Below are 24,068 nucleotides of genomic sequence, written 5' to 3'. Positions count from 1 at the left end.
AAAGAAGGAAAGAAAGAAAGACAGAAAGACAGAAAGACAGAAAGAAGAAAGACAGAAAGAAGAAAGAAAGAAAGAAAAGAAAAGAAAAGAAAAGAAAAGAAAAGAAAAGAAAAGAAAAGAAAAGAAAAGAAAAGAAAAGAAAAGAAAAGAAAAGAAGATGTGTTGCCCAACTGGCCAGTTCCAGTTTGGTCCTCAACAGGCAACTGCTTTTCACAGAGGTTGCTGTTTGAATTTGTTCTTGTTAAAGGCTTTTTGTAAATATGTTGAGATGATCATATGATTCTGGATATCCGTGTTCTCAATATTATAATTCTGTTGTTTGTTTCCCTAATGTTTAACCAACTTTGCATCCTTAGTATAAATCTCAAAGAATGATCTATTGGATAAACTGCTGTAGTCCAATAAATTTCATTAATTTTTTTTTTCAGTCATAGACCTTGGGAGCTTGTTTCAGCAGGGGAGCACAGTTACTTATATACCCTTGACTGAAGAATAGTATGCCTCTACCAATGAAGGTGGTCCTCTTCAACACAGCATGCAGCTTCAAGAGCAACACTCATGGAGTGGGAAGGAAAGGGGCACCTGCCTAGCCAGTCAGATTAGCTAAATCAACTCTGGTCATCAGTGGGGTAACAGATGGCACAGCCAGATTGCCTCCAAATCATACTCTAGTGAGGAGGCAAAGGGAAAAAGGAGAGAAAAAAGCATAAATGAGATGGGAGGGGAATAGTATGGAAAAGAAGACACAGATAGTAATCATAACTCTAAATGTGAAGGGATGAACTCTAATAAAATAGATATGTATAGCAGAGTGGATTAAGAACCATACTCCTTTAATAAGTTGTTTACAAGAAACATATCTGAAGGAGAGAAATACAGACAGAGTAAAGATAAAAGGCTGGAGTAGAATAGTAGTAGAATAGAATAGTAGAATAGCGGAAGTAAAAAAAAAAAGCAGGGTTAGCAATGCTGATCTCAGACAAAGCAAAAGCAAAAATAGATCTAATTAAAAGAGATAAGGAAGTAAACTACATCCTGGTAAAAGGTACTAGAAGATAATGAAGTAATATCATTACTAAAAATAAACACCCCAAGCAGTATAGCATCCAGATGCTTAAAGGAAACTTTAAGGAGATAAAGGAAGAAATAGGTAGTAAAACTATACTAGTGGGGGCCTTCAACCTCCCCCTCTCTGAATTAGATAAATTTAATCCCAAAATAAATAAGAAAGAATTTAAGGAGATTAATAAAACTTTAGAAAAGTTAAATATGGTTGACCTCTGGGGGGAAAAAAACTGAATGGGAACAGAAAGGACTATACAGGGTTTTTTTTAGGCAATTGGGGTTAAATGACTTTCCCAGGGTCACACAGCTAATAAGTGTTAAGTGTTTGGTCTGATAACAAATTTAAACTCAGGTACTCCCGACTTGAGGGTTTGTGCTCTATCCACTCTGTCACCTAGCTGCACAAGGAATATACATTTTTCTTGGCAGTGCATGGCACCTACACAAAAATTGACTATGTACTAGGGCATGAAAGCCTCACAATCCAGTGATGGAATTGTAGGAATATTAAATGCATCTTTTTCAAATCACAATGCAATAAAAATTACATGTAGTGAAGGGTCATGGAAAGATAAACTAAAAATTAACTGGAAACTAAATAATTTAATCCTAAAGAATGAATGGGTCAAACAACAAATCTTATCAACAATCAATAACTTCATGCAAGAGAATGACAATACTGAGACAACATATCAAAATGTAGGGGATGCAGTAAAAGTTGTTCTTAGAGGAATTTTTATATCTCTAAATGCTTATGTAAGTAAAATATAGAAAGAAGAGATCCATGAATAGGGCATGCAACTAAAAAAGCTAGAAAAAGAACACATTGAAAATCCCCAATTAAATACCAAATTAGAAATTCTGAAAAACCAAAGGAGAGATTAATAGAATTCAAATTAAGAAAACTATTAAACTAATAAATAAAACTAAGAGCTGATTTTGTAAAAAGCCAATAAAATAGATAAACCTGGGGCCAAGATGGCAGAGTAAAAAGGTAATCACTCTCATCCTCCCCTATCAACCTATGAAAACCCAAAAAATGTCATCCTAGGAAAAAAAAAACTGGAACAGCTGAACTAGAAGAAAGATGAGGAACAGCAGTGCAGCAGCCAGCAAACTGGTCCCCCAGTGCCTCAGCAAAAATAAGGGAAGCAGCACTACAAAGGGCCCCATGCTGATAAGTACCCTACAGCATTCATCTGAAAGGAGCTGAAGAAAGAAAACTAGAGTCTTCCTAAAGTCCCAGCCTTGCTGATTCCAACCCAACACCAGGTAAGTTGTCAGAACCCTACAGCCCAACTATCAACCAGAAGGAGATTTGAACACCAGGTGGTACAGCAGGGAAACACCAACACCTGGACCTCTGAGTGCCTCAGTGAGGTCAGGGGAACAGTGAAAACCAGCTCAGAAAACCACCAGGTGCCTAGGCACTCTACTGCAAAGGAATCTCCCACTGCATTAGCAGAAACGGGGGAGGCAACACTGCAAGGAGCCCAAGCAGATAAACACTTTGCAGTACCCATCTAAAAGAAGCTGAAGAAAGCTAAAGGAAGGAAAAGCAGGCAACCTAGAATCGCCTGAAAGTTCCAGCCTTGCTGATTCCAGCCCAACATGAGGTAAGCTGCCAAAACCCTACAGCCTCCAATTGCCAACGTAAGAGGCCCCAGAACACAAAGCCAGTGACCAAGACCTAGGCTCCCAACACAAGAAGCTTGGGTCAGTGCTCTCTGTTCCCCAGAACGGGGGCTCAATCTCTTTAAAGGCCAAGGAATAACGAAACTATAAGCAAAAAGAAACGTAATATAGATTCATATAATGAGAAGAGTAGAGATCAAGACAGAAATTCTGAAGGGGACAACATTGTCAACAAACCCACATCTGCAACATCAAAAGGGAATATGAACTGGTCTGAAGCCAAAAAAGCCTTCTTAGAGGAGCTCAAGAAGAATTTTAAAAGTCTAATGAGAGAGGTAGAAGAGTCCTCAAAAAACACATTTGGCAAACTGGAAAAAAAGTACACTGAAGAAAACAAATCCCTTAATAATAGAATTGACTAATTGAAGAAGGAAGTACAAAAACTAACAGAAGAAAACAACCTGTTAAAAACTAAAATTGGACAAATGGAAACTAATGACTCTATGAGAGAGCAAGAGCCAGTCAAACAGAAACAAAAAATGAAAAAAAAAAAACAGATGAAAATGTAAAATACCTCATTGGTAAAACAACCAACCTGGAAAATCGGTCCAGGACAGAAAATTTCAAAATTATTGGACTACCTGAAAATCATGATAAAAAAAAAGTCTGGACAGTATCTTTCAGGAAATTGTAAAGGAAAACTGCCCTGAAGTCCTAGAACCAGAAGGTAAAGTAACCATAGAAAGAATACACCAATCACCCCCTGAAAGAGATCCCAAATTTACAACGCCAAGGAATATAATAGCAAAATTTCGAAATTACCAGATGAAAGAGAAGGTGCTGCAAGCAGCCAGAAAGAAACAATTTAAATATCATGGAATCACAGTCAGGATTACACAGGACCTTGCAACTTCTACATTAAAAGACCGCAGGGCATGGAACATGATATTCCGTAAGGCAAAGGAGTTTGGATTGCAGCCAAGGATCAACTACCCTGCAAAAATGAGTATGATTTTTCAAGGGTGGAGATGGATATTCAGTCAAATAGGGGACTTCCAAAACTTCCTGATAAAAAGACAAGAACTCAACAAAAAAATTGATCTTCAAGTACAAGATTCAAGAAAGACATAAAAAGGTAAATGGGACAGAAAGATACAAAATGTTGTTAATAAGGGCAGGCTGTTTACATCCCTGCAAGGGAAGATGACACTTTCAACTCTTGAGAACTGTATTGTTATTACACCATGTTAAAGGAGTATACATAAAGGGGGTGGATATTAGTTGACTTTGATGTAGTGATAAAAAGCAAATCTAATCAAGTGGGTTAAATGGATCCAAGTAAGTGGATTAGTCTGATCTTAGAAAATGTACAGAGCAAGGAGGAGGCAGACAAGGGTAAATTACATTACAGGAAAAGACAGAGGATCCTATTACAGCAGAGGGAAAGAAGGGAGAGGGGTGAGTATTGTTTGTACCTTGTTCTCATCAGATTTGTCTCAAGAAGGGAATAACATAATCAGTTAGGTATGGAAATCTAGCTTGCCCTATGGGTAGTAGGAGGGAAAAGGGGAAAGAAAAGGGAAGGGGTATGGAAGGCAGGGAAGAAGTGGTAGGGGCAAAGGGGAAGAGAGGGGGATAATAGTAGGGAGGAGAGACTTATGGAGGCGGTGGTCAAAAGCAAAGTACTAGTGGGGGTGGAAGGGAGAGAGGAGAAAGAAAAGAATAAACAGGGAAAAAAGATGGAGAAAAAGACAGAGATAGTAATCATAACTGTCAAAGTTGAATCTCTATCTTTTTTTTTCACCTGTTCAGTTTTGTTTCCTCTTTCTGATGGTTCTTCCTATTGATTTTAATTTTTACTTACAACTTCACTAATGTGAAAATATGTTTAATAGGAATGTAAATGTGTAGCCTATATCAGATTGTGTTCTGTCTTGGGGAGGGTGATGGGGAGAGAGGGGGAGAAAAATTTCAAACTCAAAAGCATATGGAAGTGATTTTTCATAAATCAAAATAAATTAATAACATTTTTTTAAAAAGAAAAAATAGGTAAACCTTTGGTTAATTTGATTTAAAAAAAAAGAAAACCAAATTACTAGCATCAAAATTGAAAAGGGTTAATTCACCACCTTTGAAGAGGAAATCAAAAAAATAATTAGGAGGTATTTTGCTCAACTGTATGTCAATAAATTTGACAATCTTAGCAAAATGAATGAATATTTACAAAAGTATAAATTATCTATATTAACAGAAAATGAAGTAAAATACTTAAACAACCCCATTTCAGAAAAATAAAGTGAACAAGCCATCAATGAACTCTCTAAGAAAAAATGTCCAGGACAGATGGATTTACAAATGAATTCTATTAAATATTTAAAGAACAACTAATTCCAATAGTATCTAAACTATTTGGTAAAATAGGTGAAAAAGGAGTCCTACCAAATTATTTTTATGATACAAATATGGTGCTGATATCTAAACTGGGAAGAGCCAAAACAGAGAAGAAAATTTTAGAAAAATTTCCCTAATAAATATAGAGGCAAAAAATTTGTTTAAAATATTAGTAAAGAGATTTTAAAAGCTTATCTTGAGGATAATACACTATGACTAGGTAGGATTCATACCAGGAATGCAGACTGGTTCAGTATTATGAAAAGTATCAGGATAATTTTCCATATCAAGAATAAAATCAACAACAGAAATCATATCATTATCTCAATAGATGCAGAAAAAGCATTTGAAAAATGCAACACTCATTCCTATTAAAAACACTAGCGAACATAGGAATAAATGAAGTCTTCCTTAAAATATTAGCATCTATAATAAAAGCATCAATAAATGTTATATGCAATGGGGATAAGCTAGAAGCATTTCCAATAAGATTGGAGGTGAAACAAGTATGTCCATCATCATCACTGTTATTCAATATTGTGCTAGAAATGTTAGCTTTAGGAATCAGAGGAAAAAAAGGAATTGAAGGAATTAGAATACACAAAGAAGAAAAAAAAGCTATCACTCTTTGCAGATGATAGGAAGGTATATTTAGAGAATCAAGTAAAAATTTACTTGAAATAATAAACAACTTTAGCAAAGTTGAAGTATGTAAAATAAACCCACACAAATGATCAACATTACTATATATTACTAACAATGCACAGTAGCAAGACAGTGAGAGAAATTCCAGTTAAAATTATTGCAGACATTATAAAATATTTGGGAATCCATCTGCCAAAACAAAACCAGGAACAATATGAACACAAATACAAAACACTTTTCACACAAATAAAGTAAGATCTAAATAATAGGAAAAATATCAATTGCTTATGAATAAGCCAAGCTAATAGAATTTTAAAAATGACAATTCTACCTAAATTAATTTACTTATTCAGTGCATGCAAGACTACCAAAAATTATTTTATAGAGCTATAAAAAAAAGGATAACAATATTCTTCTGGAAGAACTAAAAGTCCAGAATATGAAAGGAAACAGTGAAAAGAAATGCAAGGGAAATGGCCTATCTGTACCTGATCTTAAATTGTAGTATAAAACAGCAATCATCAAAATTACTTGATACTGGCTAAGAAATAGATTGGTAGATCAATGAAATCAGGTTTGCAAGACACAACTATTTATGACTACAGTAATCTACCATTTGACAAATCCAAAGATTTTAGCTTCTGGGATAAGAACTCACCACTTGACAAAATCTGCTGAGAAAACTGGAAAAAAAATGTATGTCAGAAACTAGGTATAGAGAACTATCTTACACAATATTCCAAGATAAAGTCAAAATGGGTATATGATTTAGATGTAAAGACTGATACTATAAGCAAACTAGAAAAGCAATAAATAATTTACCTTTCAGAACTATGGAGAAGGAAAGAATTTATGATCAAATGAGATAGAGAATATTATGAAATGCAAAATGGACAATTTTGATTACATTAAATTGAAAAATTTTTGCACAAATAATGCCAATGCATCCAAGACTAGGAGGGAAGCAAAAAAACTGGGAAATAATTTTTACAAGAAGCGTCTCTGATAAAGGCCTCATTTCTAAAATGTATAGAGAACTGAGTCAAATTTATAAGATAGGTCATTCCCCAATCTATAAATCGTCAACTGATATGAACAGGCATTTTTCATAGTAAGAAACTAAAGCTATCTTTAGTCATATGAAAAACTGTTCTAAATCACTGTTGATTAGAGAAATGCAAATCAAAATGACTCTGAGGTACCATATCACAACTTTTAGATTGGCTAACATGACAAAACCGGACAATGATAAATGTTGGACAAGATGCAGGAAAATTGGAACACTAATACATTGTTGGTGGAATTGTGAAATGATCCAACCATTTTGGAGAGCATTTTCTGGCTGTGTCCAAGGGGCTATAAAACTGTGCATACCCTTTGACCCAGAAATACCACTTCTAGGTCTGTATCCCAAAGAGATCATTAAAATGTGAAAAGGACACAGATATACAAAAATATTTATAGTAGCTCTTTTTGTGGCGACAAAGAATTGGAAATTAAGGGGATGCCTATCAATTGGGGAATGTCTAAACAAGTTGTATATAAATGTAATGGAATACTATTGGGCTGTAAGAAATGATGAGCAAGCAGACTTCAAAAAAATGTGGAAAAACTTACATGAACTGATGCAGAGTGAAATGAGCAGAACCTGGAGAACATCATACATAGTAACAGCCACATTGTGTGATGACTGACTTTGATAGACTTGGCTTTTTACAGTAATACAAGAATCTAAGACAACTCCAAAAGACACATGTTGGAAATTGCTAGCCACACCCAGAGAAAGAACTATGGAGTCTGAATGCAGATAGAAGCATACCATTTGCTCTCCTTTTCCTTTGCTGTTTTATTTTATTGCTTCATTCTCATAGTTCCTCCCATTAGTTTTAGTTGTTCTTTACATCATGATCAATGGTAAATATGCTTAATATGAATTTATACATAAATCCTGTATTAGATTTTATGCTGTCTTGGAGTGGGGGAAGAAGTAGGAGGGAGAGAAAATTTAAAACTCAAAATCTTATGGAAGCAAATATTGAAAACCAAAAATAAATAAATTATTAAAAAATAAAGTTTAATTTTTTTAAAATGACCAAAAATGAAACAAAACAAAAGAACCAGACCACAAAAACAGAGAAGAGCAAACCACAAACTCAGAATTAGACAACAAGTTCAAAACTCCTACAGGCAAAGCCTTAAAGAAATATGTGAATTATTCTCAGGCAAAAAATAAAAATAAAAAAACTACTAGAAAGAACTCAAAAAGAATTTTAAAAATCAAATAAGAGTGGTAGACGAAAAATTTGGAAAATAAATGAGTGATGTAAGACAATCATGGAAAAAAATGTCAACAGCTGGATAAAGCACAAAAATGGAAGAAAAAAAACACACAAAATTTACTGAAGAAAACAACTTAAAAAGTAGAATTATCCAAATGGGAAAAAGGAACAAAAGCTTACCAAAGAAAACAATTCCTTAAAAATTAGAAATGATCAATTGTAACCTAATAACTCAATGGGACATCAAGAATCAATCAAACAAAATGAGACAAAATTAAAAAAAAAAAATTAGAAGAAAATGTGACCTATTTCATTGGGAAAAATAAGTGACCTGGGGGCAGCTAGGTGGTACAGTGGATATGACGGGGTGCTTGGGTGTTTGTGTTTGGGTGCTTGTACTTGGACCCTAATTTCTCCCTAGCCTCAGAAACACTGTCCCTGACAGCTTCTCCCCAGCCCAAGGACCCTGTGCCTAGCAATTACTCATGAGTGGGCCCCAGCAAGACCCTTATCTCTCTCCCTGGTGCAGTTCCAAACAGCACCTGAAGGATTTATTAGTTTAAACTGGCTCTGCACTGGGTCATAAAGACATTCTTACCCACTACTATACTATCCTACTGCCCTACCTTAATATCTACATCCTGGGCTCCTCATTAACTGTATTCTAGACTTAAGACATACGTATAATCCCTACATCTATCTTGTCAAACAAGACATTGATTGGTGGCATACTGGACAACTCTAAGTTACCCTGAACTCTAGTTGACTCAGTGACATATCAGGCTTAAAACCACACCTCTATGTGGCCCCCCTTGTGGGCTTTTCCTAGTGAACTCTGGGTAAAACACCTGCATAGTAGGTACAAAAAGTGCATGTTCTTTTAAGAACTGACCACTCCTTAACCACACCCTAATCCCACCCTGAATCCCCTAGTTAGCATATTTGGCACATGCTTTATTGTATTTTATCCTATATAAACTTTAACTGTACCTCTCTAAGGTTGCAGGATCCTTTAAGAATCTGCTGAAAAACGTAACAATAAACTTTGCCACCTTGGCTTGAAGAATGCTTGAGTCTGTGAATTCATTCCAGATGACCCACGTACTTCAGTATTTGAGGGGTCACAACCTCTCAGCCCACAACAGATAGAGCACTGGCCCTGGATTCAGGAAGATCTGAGTTTAAATCAGGCCTCAGACACTTGATATGTTACCCCGGGCAAGTCACTTAATCCTATTGCCTACCCCTGAAAAATAAAAAGAAAAAAGAAAAATAAGTGACCTGGAAATAGATCTAGAGGAATTTAAGATTGTTGGAGTACTTGAAACCCATGATTAAAAAAAAAAAACCATGGACAGCATGCTTCAAGAAATTATCAAGGAAAACTGCCCTGATATTCTCAAACCAAAGGATAACATAGAAATGGAAAGAATCATCCAATCACCTTCTGAAAGTGATCTCAAAATGAAAACTCACAAGAACATTATAGCCAAATTCCAGAACTCCTAGGTCAAGAAGAAAATATTCCAAGAAGCCAGAAAGAAACAATTCAAATATCATGGAATTACAGTTGGGATTATAAAAGATTTAGCATTTTATACTTTAAAAAACTGAAAGCTTTGGGATAGGATGTTTGGGAAGGCAAAGGAGCAAGGATTGCAAACAAGAATCACTTACCCAGCAAAACTGAGCATTATCCTTCTGGGAGAAAAATGAATATTCAACAAATCTCAAACTCTCCTGATGAAAAGAACATTGTGGGAGGTGGGGCCACAATAGTAGAGTAAAGGCTCAGATTTCTCTGAGCTTTCCCCAAAACCCTCCAAATACCTTTAAAGAACAAATCCAAACAAATTCTAGAGCAGCAGAACCCACAAAAAGACAGAGTGAAACAATTTTCCAGCCCAAGACAATTTAGAAAGTCAGTAGGAAAGGTCTGTCACAGCAGAGTAAGAGGAGTACAATCCAACACATGCCAACCAGTGCATACCTAGCCCCAGCAAACCAAGAGCAGGCTTTGGGGCAACTGAATCAGTGGCAGCAGTGGTTGTTTCCAGACCTCTCAGCCCATGTCTGTAAGATACTAAAGAAAACTTAGGTCAGCAGGAAAGGATTATCATACCTTGATATGAGGGGAGCATAGCCCACTGTAGGCCATGGCAGCACATTCCTGGCCCTAACAAACAAGGAGAAGGCCTTGAGAGTAACTGCAGCTACTACTTCTGGAGCTCTCAGCCCACAGATGCTAAGGAGGTCAAACATCTGGTCAGGAGGACATTATAAGGCTCTTTTTGCCAGCACTGAAGCAAAATTCGGTTGCTTTGCCCATACTTCAAAATGGGTCGCAGTCCTGGGTGGCAGTCCTGGGTGGTAGTCCCAGATAAGGAGGAGCACTAGAACACAGCCCTTACAGCCACAGTGGAGCAGGGACCCTTTTCACAATTCTAGGGCAAAAAAGAGTATGTTCACTCAGAGATCAGAGCATAGGTCAGGAGAGTAATTACCACCTCACCTTAGTTCATACCATCTTGGAAGAACTTAAAACTTACAGGTCCCTAGAAATATCTCTGAAAACAGCTGCACAAAGTACTATACATACACACACACACACACATACATACATATATATATATGTATGTATATATTTGCATTCATAACATTAAAGAGAGGAGAGTAAAATCAATTAGAAATGTATCTGACTAAGCAAAACAACCCCCAAAGCATAGAGGATTGAAAATGAGAGAACTAAAACTAGAAAAAAAATAAAAGGTTTGAGGAAATCACAATAAAGAACTATTTTCTCCACCTGAGAATAGCGGGACCACCACATTTGGACCCAAATATAACAGGTACCCTTATAGAAGATGTAGACATCATTCAAAAGAGTACAAACATGTGAACTAATTATGTACTGTGTCTTTCCTGGAAAAGAAAAATATGTAACTATAAGAAGAACTATAATTATTCACCAATAATAAAACTCCCTCTTATGTACAAAGTCTTTATGAAAGTCATCTATACACAAATTAAAGGTGTTATAGAGGAGAGTATTGAAGGCTTTTCCAAGTGGCATCAAACAACTTACTACATATTTTACAATTAACTGAAAGACATAGAGATTATAAGATACCACTATGCTTATTACTGTTGATTACAATTATTGCTATTATGATTTTTTTTTAATTTAGAAGAATCCCCATGTTACTTGCTCCCTTATTTTTTTATTTTTTTTTCAGTTCCAAATTCTCTCCCTACCTGCATCCTCTTGCCCAATCACTGAGGATGCATACAATAAAATACCTATTATAAATAAGAAATCTTTCAAAAATATATTTACACATTAGCCATGTCATGGGGAAAAAACAAAGAAAAGAGAGGGAGTAAAATAAAGAAAGGAAAAATGTGCTTCAATATTTACTCTATCAGTTCTCTTTCTGAAGGTGAATAGTGTTGTACATCATAAATCCTTTGACATGCCGGTGAATCACTGTGTTGATCAAAATTACTAGGTCTTCCATAGTTGATTATCTTTATATTATTGCTCTTATTATATTGATTGTTCTCCTGGTTCTGCTCACATCATCTTCCGTTAGTTTTTATAAAATTCCCAGATTTTCTCAAAACCATCCCCTTCATCATTTCTTACATCATAATAATATTCCCTAGATTCCATATACCACATATGTGCTTACCTATTTCTCTATTAATGGGCAAACTCTTAGTTTCTTATTCTTTGCCAACACAGAAATGGCTAATATAGATATTTTGTACATGTGAGTCCAGAATGCTTTCACTACTGGGCATATATCCCATGGAGGTCAAAGAAAGAAAGAAAGAAAGTTCTTATCTATATATAGAATATTAGTAACACCAGTGTTGTGGTCAGAAAAAAAATAAGGGAAAAGTTTATGCTAATCATCTACAGCATGGATAAACAAATAGTAGTAAAGTTAAACCTTTGGCATAAGTACTGATTCGGTGTCTGCAATACATGTATTATAATGCAGTGATCCACTTATCACTGGATTTGTAAAAGCAGAATATAGATGATCAACTTTCAACAATGTTAAGATGTAGAGTGCTGTAGTGAGTGAGGGGTTCAGCCAGACTACTTTTTAAATTCCTCCCACTCTAAAATTATTTTTCTGTGGTTTGCCTGTTCTAGTACAGTAATTTCCCATTTAGGGAAGAGGGGAAAAAAACGAGTCAAACATTTGGCATAAAATACTGATTCTATGTATATATCCACACAGGTGTTTATGTATGTGTGTGGGAGACAGAGAGAGCAAAAGTAGTGTAAATAGTTGTATAAATATAACATTCTATTCCTTTTCTCTACTTCATCTCTTGCTGGGCCAGGACATACTTCCAACAATATGAAAAGCCACATAGGGAACTCAGAAGAATATATGCATTCACAGGGGTTGATGAAAAGTGGGATTATGTAAGTCTCAACTTAAAAGGGAGAGAATAAACCTCCTAGGATTTTAATCTTAAAAAGATCATTCTTCCTCATCCCTGTCTCAGAAAGTTTAAATTAGATACTCTTTCTAATGTTACATTTAATTTATACTCCCTCTATGAGATTTATTACTCTATTCATGATTTCAAAATTATCTGAATGGCATTATATGTAGACATGTTATGCCCTTTATACTTATTCTCTCCTGTACAGATTGTATCTATTTTTTTTTTTGTGGAAAGGAAGAGATAGCAGCCACGAAAGTAAGGACTGAAACGTCCAGTGATTATTTCGTGATGAAGGTTTGCTCCAATTCTGGGATAGATGCTATTTTTACTCTCGTAAATTCACTCTGTTAATCAATTTTTTACTCACAAAATATCATTCAGAGAGAAATTCAATAAGCAAATCAGTTCTGATACACTGGTGAAGAAGCTAGAATGATGCTATGCAAGAAAGTCAGACTTTTAAAAAATGCCTGGAGAGGAAAATGAAGGACGAGGCAGGGCCATAATCATAGCTATCTTAATAGTTAGAATTTTTGCATTGTAGATTATCCTTTGAATTGGGGGCAGAACAAGCAAGTGAATGGAATAGGAGAAAAAAGTCTTTTTTTTTTTTTGTGGTGGTGGTGTTTTATATAAAGCTGTCCCAAAGTGAAGTGGAGTGTCTCAAGGTAAATGAATTTCTAATTGCTGGAAGTCATCAAATGACAAATATTGTTAAGATTAGAGAGACTTGTGACTAGATTGGCTTCAGAGTGATAGTTTTTCAGCCACAACTGCTCTAGAAAAGGATTGTCATCTGAGTTTTTGGAATGAATACCCACACTGGCAATCAAGGATTTTTGATGTATCAATGTATTGGAGATATCTATATGTGAATATTGTGACTCATCTTCCATTTTATCCAACATAGTTATCTGTTATAACCTAGAGATTCAAAGATTGTCACCAGAGAATATAAAAAAAAATATTCCACTTAGACTGAGGAAAATGTAATTATACTGGACATAAAAATTAATAAAATTGATCTCCAAAGCAGACATCCCAGATAGCTACCAGGCACCTTGACCTCTCAAACAGATACCCAAAGGAAGAGGATATGGTTTGGATGAATTTCTCCAAAAGTAAAGGTATCACTGACCCAGAGTCAGAGCATTCCCAGCTAATCACCCTGGACTGATTCTCTATTCCTGAAATGCTGAAGTGTTCTACTGATAAAGTGATAATGATGATGGTGATGATGACGACTAGAGCTAGTTTTTCTATAATGCTTTAGGTTTGCAAAGTGTTTTACACAAATTTCTCATTTACATCTCTCAACAGCCCTGTGAAGTAGGCATAAAGATGCTAAGTTACACCTCTTAAGTTGCTACCCAGGATCACATGACTACCAACTCTCTGTTGCTGTATTTGAATTCACATCTTTCTGACTCCTAGGACTCCATTCACAGAGCAAGAGACACAGGCATGCATATACATACATACATATATGTACATATAAATATACGGTGAGATACATGTAAGTGTATGTATACATGCATATATACAGATATCTTCTATATCTATATTTATCCTATTTATCTATCTACATTAATTCAATGAACAAAATAAAAGAAAGAATATTTCTACATACAACCAGAATTTTAAAATGGGTTCTACATAGAAATAAGAATTGGCATTAAATGTCTCTTGCTTTTAAAAAACAGAAAATAAATTCAACATTTTATTTTCTAATCTGTCTTCTCTCTGCTTTTTCTGAAGTTCTTCCACTCCCCTTTGGTGTATTTTTAAAAGATACTATGATGACAGGTTTTTTTTTCACCTTGTTTTTATTTTCAGGAATATTTTAGCTAGCTACTTCATCCTAGACCAAAAAGGAAAAATGAAATTCTTGCAACAAATAAGCATAGTCAATAAAGGCAAGTCAATACATTTGCTATGTCAAAAATGTATGTCTCATTATGCTTCTTGGAACCATACACCCTTCCATCAGGAAGGTAGTAAGATGTTTCATCATCTCTCCTCTGGAGTCATGGTTGGTTTTTACATTAATTAAGTTTCTAAACATTTCCAAGTTGCTTTACCTTTCAATATTGTTACTGTATAAATTATTCTGCTCTTTTTCTCAATGCATTCTGCAATATCTTATATAAGTTTTCCCAGGTGTCTCTGAAACTGTTTTTCCCCTCATTTTTTAATGTGGTATAATAATATTCCATTGCACTCATCTCCCACAATTTGTTCAGCCAGTCCCCAGTAGGAAGAAATCTTTTTGGTTTCTAATTTTTGTCTACTATAAAAACAACTATTATAAATATTTTTGTATATATAGACAATTTTCTTCTTTTTGGATGTATTTCATACATAAACCTGGTAGTACTGTTGAGTCAAAGGGAAAGCAGAATTTAGCAAATTTTAGGGCAGAGTTCCATATTATTCTTCACAATGACTAGGTCAGTTTGTACCTCCGACAGCAATGTATTAGTTTGCCCATTATCCTGTTGCCCTTCTAACCATTGTTTCTTTTCTTTTTTTTTCTTTCTTTTTGTCATCTTTGCCATCCTGATAATTCTGAAGTTGAAAAAAAGATTTCTTTTACTTTGCGTTTCTTATACATACATACATATATATATATGTACTTATATGCATACATGCACACACATATATTATATATATTATACTATATATATTATATGTGTGTATACATACATATTTAGATATATAGATATAGATATATAGAGAAGAAATTTTTATGGGTTTTTTTGATACCTTGAATTTCTTCCACTGAAAACTATCTTTTCCTTATTTTTTAGTTTATTCAATTTTTTTGCAAAATATTAGTTCTATTTCTCTCATTCTCTTACCCAGTAGAATATTAATTAAAAAACAAATTTTCATGGTAAATCAAAAGAAATCACCATATTGACTAAGTATAAATATTTGTCTTATTCTGTTTTTTTCAGGATATTATCTCTCTAGCAAGAAGTGGGTGGAGTGATTCATCTTCGGACCTCTATATTTGTGTTTTGTCATTACATTAGTCAGAGTTCGTGTTGTTCTTCAGTCATTTCAGTTGTGTCTAATTCTTCATAACCCTATTTCAGCTTTTCTGGGCAAAGATACTGGAGTGATTTGCCATTTCCTACTTCAGTGTATTTTACAGATGAGGAAACTGAGGCAAATGGGATTAAGTTACTTTCCCAGGATCACATAGCTGCTAAATATCTGAGGCCAGATTTGAGCTTATATCTTCCTGACTCCAGACAGTGTTTTTTCCACTGTGCCACATAATTGTCCCAATTAGAGTTCTAAAGTCTTTCAAAGTATTTTTTCTGTATAATAATATTGTCCTTGTGTACATTTTGCTGTTCATTTCATATCACAACATCATATCACAGTGGTTTTCCCAGATCGCTTTGAAACAGTATATTTCCAGAACTGTGAAAAAATGGTAGTGGGGAAAGTATGCATCTTTGCTTAACTCTTATATTTACTGGAAAAGGTTCTTATGATATTAAAAAAGTCCCTCTATGCCTCAGCTATATAGGATTTTGAGAATAAAAGATTTGAATCAATATTAATTATTGAGATGGGTCTGTAGTTTTTGTATATTTAATCCTTCACAGGCTTCTATATTATAATTATACCTGCTAAATAGAAAAAAAATATGGTAGAGTGCTTTCTTACTCATATTTTAAGAATTTTTTTTATATTAGTGGTACTAAATTGTTTTTAAAAATATTGTTAGAGGTCTCAGATGGATACATCAGGTCCAAAAGGTTTTGTTGCTTTGTTTTATTTAACTTCAATTAGTTTTATTTTATTATTTATTAGGTAGTTAAATTAAAGCTATTATATTTTCTGAGATTGTTATTTAGTTCCTCTACTTAATCTCTGTTTCTTTTGCTATTGTGTTATTAAAGAGATTCCTCTGTTTTCTTAGTAAATAACTGTATAATAGGGTCTGATTACAGATTTTATTTCTTCTTTTTTTCTGTGATTTCACCTGGTTCACTTGATATTTTGTTGATTTGATTTTTTTCTTTCCTTTTAATCACATTCTCTAATATAATGAATTTTATTTCTGTCTTCTAAGAACCAGGTTTTTGCTTTATTTGTAATTTCTCTAGTTGTTTTTTTTTAAATTTCTAGTTTATTTCTCCTCTAATTTTAACATAGTTTAATATCACTTATTTTAGGTTTATTTATCTGTTGGTTCTCTATTTTTAAAATACATCTTTTCCTAACATATTTATTTAGGTAAGATAATGATTTTTCCATTGAAGATTGCATCTCAGAAATGTTGGTATGTTGTTTCATAATTAATTTTTTCACAAAATTATTATTTTTTGTTTTGTTTAATGACACACTCATTAATTAGGGTTTCATTTTTAAGACTTCACTTGTGTGTTTTTTCAATTTTATTTGTGGCACCTAAATTGCTTATTATTTTTATTCCGTTATGGTATATTAAAAGTGCATTTGTTATATTTAGCTTTTTACTTTGGTTTGATACATCTTTCTGCTCTAACACATGGCTCTTTTAAAAATGTTTTATTTTACTTAATTACATGTAAAAACAATTTAAATGTTTCTTTTTGCAATTTTGGGTTCTAAATTCTCTCTCCCCCTTACCTTCCTTCTTCATTGAGAAGTTAAGCAATTTGATAAAACTTATACATGTACAGTCATGCAAAACATATAAGTCATGTAAAAGAAAATGCAAGGGAAAAAAACAAGAAAAATAAAGGAAGTAAAAAACAAAACAATGTTGTTCAATCTGCTTTCAGATTCCATCAATTCTTTCCTTGGAGGTAGATTATATATTTTTCCATACATGTATAAAGATAAGACAAAATTTAGCAGTTTCTACATTAAAGTATTGGAGGGCTTACAATAAGATATTCCAGAGGGCAAAGGAGCTAGTATTACAACCAAGTATAACCTACCCAGCAAAACTGAGTATAATCCTTCAGGGGGAAAAATGGATATTAAACAAAACAGAGAACTTTCAAGTATTTCTGATGAAAAGAACAGAGTTGAATAGAAAATTTGAATTTCAAATGCAAGATGCAAAAGAAGCATAAAAAGGTAACCAAGAAAGAGGCATCATAAAGGATTTGATAAGGTTATATTTCATTTATGTTGTTTATGTTCCTGTATAGGGCTATCATATATATGTGTGTGTGTGTGTGTGTGTGTGTGTGTGTGTGTGTGTCTATCTACCTATCTATCTATCTATCTATCTATCTATATATATATATATATATATATATATATATATATATATATATATATATAACTCCTAAAATTTTTCTCATTATTAGGGTAGTTGGAAGCACTATACAGGAAGCAGAGGTGTGTGTTGAATGTAATGGCATTATTACCTAAAATAAAATAAAATAAAGGGATGAGAGAAAGAATTCACTGGGAGAAGGGAAAAGGAAGAGGTAGAATGGTATGAATTATCTGAAATAAAAGCATCCTGAAAGAGATTTTACAGTGAAGGCAAAATGGGGAAGGTGGGGAAGGAAGCACATGAACCTTACTTCCATCAGAATTGGCCCAAAGAGGGAATAATATATGCACTCGGGTATAGAAATCTATTTTACCATGCTGGAAAAAAGTAAAGGAAGGGGGTAAGAGAAAGGGGAGGAGGAGCTGATAGTAGGGAGAGCAGTTTGAGGGAGGTAAATATCAGAAGCAAAACACATGAGAATGGACAGGGTAAAAGGAGAGAGTAGGATAAATGGGGGAAATAGGATGGAGGTAAATACTTAACTGGTAATCATTGTGAAAAAATATTTACAGTGAGTTTCTCTGACAAAGATTTCATTTATCAAATATAAGTATAACTGAGGAAAATTTATAAAAATAAGAGCCATTTCTCAGTTGGTAAATCCTCAAAAGGTATGAACAAGCAGTTTTCAGACAAAGTAATCAAAACTAACTATAGTCCTATGAAAAAAATGCTGTAAATCACTATTGATGAGAAAATGCAAATTAAAGCAAATCTGAGCTCCTACCTTATGACTATTATATTGGCCAATATGACAGAAAATGTCTGTTGCAGGTATGCGGGAAAATTAAAACACTACTATGCTATTGGTGAAGTCATGTACTGATTCAACAACACTGGGGAGCATTTTGGAATATGACCAAGGGTTTTTAAAATGAAGCACATCCTTTGACCAAGCAAAATCACTACTAATTCTGTATCCCAAAGAGATAAAAAAAAAAAAGAAAAGAAAAGGGTGTGTATGCAAAAATATTTATAGCATCTCAATGGTGGCAAAGAAGTGGAAACTAAGGGAATGTCTGTCAATTGGGGAATGACTGAATAAGTTGCTATATATGATTGTGATGGAATATTATTGTACTTTAAGAAATGATGAACAGGATGCTCTCAGGAAAAAAAAAAAAACAACATATGGAAATCCTTACATGAATTGATGCAAAGTGAAATGAGCAGAACTAGGAAAACATTGAAGACCGTAGCAGCAATATTGTCTGATAATCTGCTATGAGTATCTTAGTTTTTCTCAACAATACAGTGACCCAAAAAAATTCTTTAGGACTTATGATGAAAGGGTTTTCTCTAGAAAAATAACTGACAGAGCCTGAATGCAAATCACAGATCTTTTTTTCTTTATTTTTCTTTGTTGTTTTTGGTCTATGTTTTCTTTCACAAGGATACTTTCATGGAATATATATTTTGTATGACTAAATGTGTATAATCTATGTCAAATTGCTTGTCTTCTCAATGAAGGGACACAGGAGGGAGGGAGAGAATTTGGAACTCAAAATTTGGAAAAAAAATAATGTTAAAATTGTATTTACATGTAATTAGGAAATAATAAAATGTTAAATAATAGTGAAAAAAAGCTTAAAAGTCTTCTATTTCATTGAATGTCATTTCAATTAAAAACTATACTAAATTTTGCTGGGTAGGAGTTTCTTGATTGTAATCCTAACTCTTTTGCCCTTCAGAATATCATATTCAAAGACCTCCAGTATTTTAATGTAGAATCTTTTAAGTTTTGTGTTATCCTGACTGTAGCTCCAAGATACTTGAATTGTTTCTTTCTGGAAGCTTATGATAATCTCTCTTTGAACTAGGAGCTCTGGAATTTTGCTATAATATTCCTGGGAGTTTTTATTTTGGCATCTCTTTCACAAGGTAATCAGTGGATTCTTTTCATTTGCACTTTACCATGTGGTTCTAAAATATTAGGGCAGTTTTGTTTGATAATTTATTGAAAAATGATGTCTAAGCTCTTTTTTTAATTGTGATTTTCATGTACTTCAATAATTTTTAAATTATCTCTCCTGGATCTGTTTTCTAGGACAGTTGTTTTTCCAACAAGATATTTCACATTATCTTCTATTTTCTTTTCCCATTATTTGGGTTTTGTTTTGTTTTTTCCTGATTTCTCCTAAAATCATTAGCTTCCATTTTCTTCATTCTAATTTTTAAGGAATTATTTTCTTCAGTGAGATTTTATGCCTCCTTTTCCATTTGGTCAATTCTACTTTTTAAGGAGATTTTTTTTTCTTCAGTGAATTTTGGTGACTCCTTTTCCATTTGGCCAATTCTGCTTCTCAAGGCATTCTTCTCCTCAGTGGCTTTCTGTACCTCTCTTGCCATTTGGCCTAGTCTGTTTATTTTTTTAATTATTGTTTTTAATTTTTTTATTTAATATTTTATTTTTTCCTTGTTTATTTATTTTTAGTTTTCAACATTCATTTCCACAAGATTTTGAGTTCCAAATTTTCTCCCTATCCCACTCCTCCACCCACCCCAAGACAGCATGCATTCTAAATACTCCTTCCCCTAATCTTCCCTCCCTTCTATCACCTCTGCCTTTGTCTTATCCCCTTCCCTTCCTATTTTCCTGAGGACAGGATAGATTTCTGTATCCCATTGCATGTATATCTTATTTCCCAATTACATGTGAAAACAATTTTTAACGTTTGTTTTTAAAACTTTGGGTTCCAAATTCTCTTCCTTCCTTGCTTCCCAGCCACCCTCATTGACAAGGCAAGCATTTCAATATAGGTTATGCAAGCATCACCATGCAAAACACTTCCATAATAGTCATGTTGTAAAAGACTAAGTATAATTCCTTTCATTCTATTCTGTTCTTCTATTTATTCAATTCTCTCCTTTGACTCTGTTCTTCCTCAAAAGTGTTTACTTCTTATTGCAGCCTCCCCCAATAAGCCTTCCCTTCTATCATCCTCCCCCCTCTCTTATACCCTTCTCTCCTCTACTTTCTAGTAGGGTAAGATAGATTTCCATGCCCAATAGAGTGTGTATGTTATTCTCTCCCTAAGCCAAATCTGATGAGAGTAAGAGTCATACATTCCCTTTCACTTCCACCCTTTCCGCTCCACTGTAAATGCTTTTTCTTGCCTCTTTTATGTGAGATAATTTAGCCCATTCTACCTCTTCCTTTCCCCTAGCTGTACAATTTTCTCTCACCCCTTAATTTTATTTTTACATATCATCCCTTCATATTTAACTCACCCTGTGTGCTCTCTGCTCTCCCTCTCCCTCTCTCTCATATATATATGTATATGTATATATATATATATATATATATATATATATATATATATATATATATATATATATATATATATATATATATATATATATGTAGGTGCACATGCATGTGTGTGTGTGTGTGTATACATATCACTCCTTTCCTAGCCTGTGATCTGGTATTGGAGTGACCACAAGCATTCTTTTCTGCCTTGCAACTGTGAGGATTCTCTCTGCATTGCTGCCACAAGCTCTGCCACATCAGTGCTCCTCCTCACCCCAGGAATGCCGCCCAGAACTGCAACCCTGATTCAAGAACAGGCAAAGCAAGAGAATCATGCCTCAGCACCAGCAAATAGATCACTGCAATCCCCCTCTGATCTGCTTCTTGATGACCTCACCATCTGCGGGCCTAGAGTTCCAGAAGGAGCCACCATCACCACTGCCACAGAGCATCATCAGGGCAGGGACCATATCGTGCTCCTCTCTCACCTAGGTCTGACAGACCTTTCCCACTGACCTTCCAAGTTGTCTTTGGTTTTTGTGGGTTAAGAAGTCTTGAAACCACCACAGCTGCTCTGTGATTCAGTCATCTGAGGCCCACTCTGGGTTTGCTGGGGCCCTGTCTTTGCCTGCACAGCCCATGTTGTACTGCACTCTTCTCCCAGCCTGGTGCAACAGACCTTTCCTGTTGACCTTCCAGGTTGTCTTGGGCTGGAAATTTGTTTGACTCGGTCTTTTTGTGGGTTCTGCTGCTCTAGAATTTTTTTAGAGTCCTTTGTTACAGGTATTTGGAGGAGTTTGGGGGAGAGCTCCAGCAAGTCACTGCTTTTAATCCATCATCTTGGCTTTGCCATCTCAGTTGTTTGTTCAGTAAGATATTTCACATTGACTTCTTTTTTTTCATTATTTTGGTTTTGTCTTATTTTTTCTTGATTTATCATAAAGTCATTAGCTTCCATTTCTTCAGTTCTAATATTTAAGTAATAATTTTTTTCAAAGAACTTTGGTACCTCTTTTGCCGTTTGGCCAATTCTACTTTTTAGGGAGTTTTTTATTCTGCTTTTTATGCCTCTTTTTTTTTTCCATTTGGCCAATTCTGCTTTTTAAGGCATTCTTCTCCTCTTTGGCTTCTTATACCTCTTCTACCATTTGGCTTATTCTGTCTTCTTTTAAAATTTTTTTAAATTAATTAATTAATCTTTAGTGTTCAACGTTCAATTACATAAGATTTTGAGTTCCCAATTTTCTTCTCCTCCCCCTCCCCCTACTCCAAGATGGCATGCAATCTGATATAAGCTCTATATATACATTCAGATTAAACTTATTTTCACATTATTCATGTTGTAAAGAAGAACTAAAACCAGTGGGAAGAATCAGGAGAAAAAGAAACAAAAAGAAAAAAAAAAGAAAAAGAAAAAGAGAGCAAATAGTATGTTTTGATCTACATTCAGACTCCATAGTTCTTTTTTCTGGATGTGGATAGTATTGTCCACCATGAGCCTTTTGGAGTTATCTTATGTCCTTGCATTGCTAAGAAGAGGTATGTCTATCAAAGCTAGTCATCACATATTTTACTGTTCCTGTGCACAATGTTCTCCTGGTTCTGCTCATTTCACTTAGCATCTTTCCAGTTTTTTCTGAAGTCTGCCTGCTCATCATTTCTTACAGAGCGGTGCTATTTCATTACATTCATATAACACAGACTCTTCAGCCATTACCAAATTGATGGATATCCTCTCAATTTTCAACTCTTGGCCAACATATTATTTTCTTCAGTATTTTTCGAGTATCTCCTTTACGAAGCTATTGGCTCATTTTTTTTTTCATTACTTTCTTGCATCACTCTCAGATTTCTTCACAATTTTCCTCTCCCTCTCTTACTTGATTTTCAAAATTCTTTTTTAGCTCTTCCATATCCTGAGGCTAACATATTTTTGGAGGTTTTTAATATAGGAACTTTGGCTTTATCTTCTTCGGGGGGGTTTTGATCTTTCTTGTCACCATAGTAACTTTCTATGGTCAGAATTTTGTGTATGTGTGTGTATTGTTTGCTCATTTTTCTATTTATTTCTTGACTTTTAATTCTTTGTTAAAGTAGGGATCTGCTTCTAGAATGAAGGGTGCACTATCCCAAGATTCAAGGGGTTTTGTACAGTTTTTTTTTTCAGTTATTCTTCTAGAAACCTCTAAGTTTTCAGTTCTTCCAAAATAGTATGATCTAAGGAGAGATGATTACTATTTTCCTGGCCTGTGGTCTGGTTTGTGAATAACCACAAGAATTCTTTTCTGTCCTGGAACTCTGATAAGGTTCCCTGTTTCACTGTAGATACAAGCTGTGATGTGCTGGTGTTCCTCCTTGCTCTGGGACTACCGTCTAGGACTGCCACCTGGATCCAAGCATGGGCACAGCAACATATTCCTGCCTGAGTGCTAGCAAAGAGACGCCTGCAATCTACTGACCAGTTGTTCAACCTCCTTACTATCTGTGGCCTATGAGCTCCAGAAGCAGTTGCCGCCACTGCTGATTCAGTGACTCCCAAGGCCTGCTCATGTTTTTCTAGGTCCTGGACTGTGCTGTCATGACCTGCGCTGGATTGTGCTCCACTTTCACTCATATGTGACAGACCTTTGCTGCCAAAATTTTAAGTTGTCTTTGGCTGGAAAATTATTTCACCCTATCCTTTTATGGGTTCTGCTGCTCCAGAAATTGTTTTATGACATTACTTAAAGGTGTTTGGGGAGGTTTTGGGAAGATCTCAAGTAAATGGCTACTTTTTCTCCCCTATCTTGATTCTGCCCTCCATAATGTAATTACTTTATTTGCTTTTATGTGTTCTATATTTGCATTGCCTATTTTTCTCCTTTCCTTTTGTTTTCAGATGCTTTTATGATTTCCTTTTTTTATTCTTTCTTCCACCTATATTTTTTAAAATTGTTCCTCTGTTTTCCTTAGTTATATTGTCTTTTTTCTTGTTAAATTTTCAAGTACAATCCTCCTTTATCTTCTAAACTTGCTTGGTCTGATATTTTTAAAA

At 34.5% G+C, this 24,068-nt stretch overlaps 1 pseudogene; it reads right to left on the bottom strand.

Annotated features, from left to right (window-relative positions):
• Nucleotides 1–23,648, bottom strand: part of LOC110217967 (phosphatidylinositol 4,5-bisphosphate 3-kinase catalytic subunit beta isoform-like) — a 184,519-nt pseudogene extending 160,871 nt beyond the window's left edge.
• Nucleotides 23,649–24,068: the final 420 nt, after the last annotated feature.

The sequence above is a fragment of the Phascolarctos cinereus genome, unplaced genomic scaffold, assembly GCF_003287225.1.
Source record: "Phascolarctos cinereus isolate Bilbo 61053 unplaced genomic scaffold, phaCin_HiC Scaffold_4;HRSCAF=312, whole genome shotgun sequence".
Taxonomy (NCBI): Eukaryota; Metazoa; Chordata; class Mammalia; order Diprotodontia; family Phascolarctidae; genus Phascolarctos; species Phascolarctos cinereus.
This window is presented reverse-complemented; position numbering and strand designations above follow the sequence as displayed.